General features: G+C 40.4%; 1 long non-coding RNA gene across 1 annotated transcript; it reads left to right on the top strand.

The window, feature by feature from the left end:
- Positions 1 to 569: 569 nt before the first annotated feature.
- Positions 570 to 3,440, top strand: LOC311439119. Its single transcript, XR_014694549.1, has 2 exons — positions 570 to 627; positions 2,146 to 3,440. It is a non-coding gene; the product is annotated as an uncharacterized lncRNA (long non-coding RNA).
- Positions 3,441 to 6,072: the final 2,632 nt, after the last annotated feature.

Genomic DNA, 6,072 nt, shown 5'->3' with positions numbered 1-6,072 from the left:
GAATTGGCTGAGACGCTGTAACTGAAGGGAATCCACGCAATGTCTGTCCTCAGCTGAATGAGGTCCTTAAGATTTCATTAGTGGTAACCTTCAGAGGGAAAAGCAAAGCAGTAGCACTGAGGCTGCAAAAAATTGTAACGTGTGCTGATACGGGAGTGGAAGGCACCAGCTGAAGTGCGAGGGCAGGTTCACAGTGAGGTTGGTGTCACCACCTCCTTGTGGGCACAGTGCCGGGTGGGGAGCTTGGGTGGTGGGCTGGGGCCAGGGGGGCAGGTGGAGCCTGAGGGGAAAGTGTTGCCGATTGCTTTCTGCAGGATTTTTTTTTTTTTAAGGAGTTTGAAAATGAATCTGGGAAAATTAGAAGGGGAATTTACATGGTATTTGAGGGATTTCCTTTGTTTTACAAATACTTTATCTTTTCTATTAAAAAAAACCATTAGGAGGTCTGAAAGGAAGGAGAGAAAAGGTCAAACCCTGTGCTCATTTGCTCTGGTGTAAATCTGGACCAATACATTTAATATCAGTGCGGCCACGCTGGATTTGTCAAAGTGTGGACAAGATCAGAGCCCAGAGGGCTCCTCCGGTGGCCGTGGGATAGCTTGCTCCATGGAACAGCAGCAGAAAAGAGTGAGGAACTTTTTTTGTTGTTCTTTTCTTTCTTTCTTCTTTTTTTTTTTTTTTTTTCCTTGTTGTACAGCTTATGAAAGGAAAGGGTGGGAAACAGCCTGCAATTTGGAATGACTCATTTTTTAGAACAGAGCATTGTGCAGTTCCCTGGTCTTTATGGAGTTTGGTGGAGCCAAAGATAAAGCTGGTTTGATATGTCTACAGTAATACCCTTGTAAGTGCGGTTTTGGAGGGTCGCTGAGTTTAAAATAACTATTCCTTAGAAAAAAGGATCAGGAAAAAATGTTTATTGAGTGCTATTTTTAATGATAGCTTTAATGCAAATTATGTATGAATTCGTATATTTTAATTTTGTCAAATAGACATAGTAAATGTTTATCTGTTGTGGAACTGCTATTGATTTAAATATCCGTGGGGGTATGGAGGGGCTATTTTGGATGTGGCAAACTGGCACATACCAGAGGCTGAGCTGAGTGCTGGCAGCCTCAGGCTCCAGCAGTTACTCATCGATGCCATAAAACCACAGCAACCAAGCTGCCCCTCGGTTAAACTTGGGCTCTGGATTTTTACTTTGTGATAGAAGCATGAGGCAGAACACGGCAGGAATGCACTAAAGTGTTCAGTGAGTTATCTTTGCAATGGAACTTGTGCCATCAAGCACCGGAGAAAGAGCTCAGTGAGTGCAGGCGTTAGAAAGAGGGAGCTGCATTTCATACACTACTTATGCAAAGGACAGGAAAAGGCATGACAATAAATAAATGCATTCATTTTTTATCACACATAGGCCATGCTGTGGAAAGGTGTGCAACCAGAGCTCTGGATCTGTAAAGGTCAAAGACTGATAGTAGCATTCATAACTGCCCCTGCTTAACAGAACTGGCCAATTATTCTCTGTAAGTAACTTACCAAACACTTTTGCATCTTGTGTCAGACAAATTATTAGCTACTGGAAAAATCCAATTCTTAGCAGACTCAGTCCGTCGTTTTTCTCAGATTTCTCTGTCTTCTGCAAAGCAACTTTACCTTCTGAAAGACTTTTGCTCACAGGGTAGTTTAAAACCCTCACCCAGAAGAGGAAGTGGGAATAAACAGTGAGGGAGTTATGAACAGAGTGAATTTTGCACTTCTTGCATCAGATGAAGCTAGATAGATGAATTTTGCTTCAGGCACTGTATTGGGTGTTCTCCCACCTCAGATACTGGTTTATAGATACAAAGGCTACTCACTTATCAAAACTTTACTTTTCCTGTCCAGCTTGCCAAGCTGACGGGCTTGTAGCCCACTACTTTGTATGTGCAGGCCTCTTCAAAGCACTGCTTTAACTCTAATGGGCTTTTGTTCCTAAAGCGGCCTGGGACATACAACAGCCTCCCAGTAGAACTTTCCTCTTCTTCTTTTATTATTATTATTATTATTTTTATTTTTATTTTTATTTATTTATTTATTTTAATAGGAATTTGAAGGATGAATCCAAGCATCAACATTTTTTTCTTCTAAATGTACTCTCTTTTATTCCAGTGCTTTTTGGAGGGCATTTCCGACAACTGGAAATACTTACATGATCCATGGTCCTGGAGGAGATGGGCACATCAAGCTGCGATGGATGACCACACTGCATGTGGAGGTGGAAAACTCTGCTGGAGAACTTGTTGCAAGGCTATAGGTTCTTCTGTGGGTGTTTCTTTACACGATCTAAGGAAGTTAAGATCTGAAAGAGGAGACAGGACAACTGAAGTCTGGTGTTCTCATTCAGAAAAGCATTTAAGCATATCTTGGGGATTTTATAATAGGCAGTGCCTAAGGACATCAGCAAATGGCAGTAAATAATGTTAGGAAAGGGATGGAGAAGACATCTGCAGATGCTGCTGTCCCACTGCTGTCTGCACAGGCAGACCCTGACACGCTCACGTCTGGATTTGTGTGGACTGCTGTGGTCCTCTCATCTCCTAACGGCCAGGAGAGCTGGAGGCTGGTCACTGAAAGCTGATCAAAGATGCTGGAAACGACCAAGTGGGTTTGGGCTTCCAGGCTGGCCGGGAGAGAGCTGAGGGCTGTAACAGAGGCTGCAGGTGGAAGCCAGCTCAGGCCTCCAGGTGCCTTTCAGGAGTCAATTATTCACTGTTCCTATGCAAGGACCAGAGGGCATTACACTTGCAGAAGGCAAGGCTTGGAGCAAGCAGGCACAAAGTGCTTCCCCCACACAAGAGGTAGCTAAACTGTGCTCCTCCTCGGTGCCACAAGTTTGTGAGGGTTCAAATGGCAGCTGAGCAGGATCGCTGATGAGATGAAGGCTATTAAATACAAAGGACTGACCTCTGCCTCAGGAAATCCCTCAGCTGCAAATAGTCAAATTGCTGGGAAAGTGTTCTGGGGAAATATCACTGGATGTTTGCTCTGTGCTTAAACTCTTCCCTGAGATAGATGGCTCTTTGATATAAGCCGGGACAGCCACTCCTGTGCTTTGTTCAAGGCTTATGTATCTGTTCCTGGCAACTGACTTCAGTGGGAATTAAACACTGCTGAAGTGGGCTCTGAGTGTATTTCCTTGCACTCCGAGGTGAGGGTGAGCTGTTGGAAGGCGACGTCCTCTTCCCTTTTGTTTTGTCCTGTTGGAGTCTCCCTGATCAGGTCAAACTTTAGTGAGCTCATGTTCAAACCATGAGCGGTGATACAGAACTCAGGCTGAGTAGAAGATGATGAGAAAGAAAAAATGCAAGTACCAACAAAAATGTATCTACTGGATGTTGTGTATTTGTGCATATAGCATGTGCGGTTAAAATAAAAGTGAATGCGAGATTGTTAGCAAATTAAGAGATATCTGAATTTTAATGTTTAACACTATAGGTATCATCATCCCATCAACTTGAACATGTCTGGAAGGCAAACCTATTAAACTCTATTATGAATGCTTTACACGTAGTAGTCGGGTGGCGTTTGTGGGGATGGTGAGAGGGAAGTAATCTTTAAGTTACAAAGAGCTATGATCATGGAAATACCTTGAAAATTGCTGATTAGTTTTGTCTAATAGGCATATTCTGAAAATAATGTTTCTGCATATATTTTGAAAATTCACTCTAAAGTCTCAACATTTTCCATGTCTTGCCTCAAGAAAAATAGCTGCAGTTGAAAATCAGGAATTGTCAGTGTGCATTGTCAAAACAACTTTATTTTATCAAGTCAAGATAATGTTGAGAGAAGTCTATACCCACTTTAATTGCTTTGACATTCAATTAGCAAGACATTCTACTCCTCTCCAATAGAATGAGCTTTTGTGTGGCTCACAGGAAAACCTGGCTGGAAAAGCACCAGGGGATGTCATCAGGGCCATGTTGCCGGCACAGTTCACCTTACCCATCTCAATGCTGACAAGGCGTACAGGCTGCCTACTCTCCTGTGTTAGAAATTCCCCAGGAAACCTATTCCAGTGCTTCACTCTCCCTCCTTTTCTGTTTTTTCCTTCTTTTATTTATTTATTTATTTTTGTTTGTTTGTTTGTTTTTTGTTTTTTTTTTTTCCCCTATCGTAAGATGCGAATCTCCCTGGCTGCAATTTAAATCCCTTAGTTCTTTTGCCCATTCACTGTAAACATAAAAACCTGATTTTCCTTCCGTCTTTTTTACAACTGTCGACACACTTGAAAATTGTTATCCTGTCCTCTACTGACTGTTCCTTTTTAGGATAAACAGCCCCAACTCTTCTAATCTTTTCTCATATGTCAGGTTTCCCAGACCTCTGATTAATTTCATTGCTTTCCTTGAGATGCATTATGCTCAGTGAATAATGGCTCTTGTCCCCTAGGATAGGTCATTTATACATATAGCCGAATATTTATTCATTTAATCATTTTACAATATGTCGATTGACGTAGCAGCTGAGCAATTGCATAGTACTTACAAACATGAGCTTGAAACTGTAAGAAGACTAAATAAGTGGCAACAATTAAATCAAATGAAGATGCTTGTTCTGCTCTGAAACTTGTTAGACTCTGGCATTAGCAAACTGTTCAAGTGACCCTTAATTCTGATGCACTGAACTTGTTGCATGCAGGCATCCAGACAAATGCCTTAGAAGTTGTTCATGTGGTCATACCATTGCTTATACATTGACTTTACCAAAAGAGTGGCGAAAACCTTAAGTCATGGAAAGAAATGAAAAAAGGTTGTGCAATATTCTAATTTTGCTACTTAGGGTCGTTTAAACTTGCCAGATAGGAAATTTTGATTGCCCTGTGAAATTGTGAAGGGCTTTAAGTATGTTTCTGCATCAAATATTTATCGGAGATTTAGGTAGATTGAAGGGAGAGCTGACAGTCGTGGACCAAGCAGGCTGATGATTAGAATGTCTGACTCATTCTGTAATTAATGAAAATGTTATAAACCACTGTCAATACCTGCTATTCCTGATAGTCTTTCAGTAGAGATGGAAACTGCAGGCTGCTAAGCTGCAAATACTGTGCTCCATTCAAAACACAATACTAATACCTCTACAGTCTTCTGTGATGGTAATGGCTTACCTTGCCAACAAATCTTACTGCTGTTTGCATTGGCACACTGTATGCCACTCCCAGGAATATATACTCTGGTTGCTCAATTTTTCTCTTTTAAAAAATAGGGGTAAGAGTATTTTCCTGCTGTAATGTCTTGGGGATTAACTCATCCATTTTTAATAAAGCATTTGAGCTTTCCAAGGGGAAATGGGACAGACAGGAGAGGGAGGGTCAGGTGCGATCTCAGCATTTCATTACGTGCTGTTGTTACAAATGCTTATTATTTTATTTTATTTTATTTTATTTTATTTTATTTTATTTTATTTTATTTTATTTAGAAGATTTAATAATTGTATTAACTTCATGATAATTTTGATATTCAGAAAATAAACCCTAACGAGTAGGGTTAGTGTGAATCTTGTTTCATCCACATTGGTGGCAACCTGAAAACCAGAGGGAAAGGAGACAAATGGAGTAGGAACCCAAAGGACAGGGTTGGGTATATTTTCCGCTCTCTTCAGCTTTTGATTTTTTAAAAATCAAAATATTTGCTGGTCCTAAAGTAAAATGATTTGTTTTATTTCTTTGGTTATGTAACTTATTTAAAAAGTGTTTTCATCCTCTTTAGAAATATTTTGGAATGTTTTGTGGGATATTTTTCAACAAAAGTATCAAGAGAAAATTTAAAACAAATTTTTATTTGCTTTGAGTTGACCAAAGTACTTTTGATTCAAAAGAAGTAAAATAATTTTCATCTCCTCTTCTCCTCTGTAATTCAATCCATAGTTCCTTTTCCTCCAGAACTTAATGCTTGCCTATTTCTAGGTAACTGTGCTCTTTATCTTCTTTCATTTGGAAAATGCTGGCAGCCTGTTTGAAGAATCGAGTAGGGCAATGTTGCAACCACTGCAGCAACAGGAGCAGCGTGAGGAGCATTGAATGCCGCAGGACACAGGTTC

This window comes from Aythya ferina (genome assembly GCF_964211825.1).
Source record: "Aythya ferina genome assembly, chromosome: 6".
In the NCBI taxonomy this organism is placed as follows: Eukaryota; Metazoa; Chordata; class Aves; order Anseriformes; family Anatidae; genus Aythya; species Aythya ferina.
This window is presented reverse-complemented; position numbering and strand designations above follow the sequence as displayed.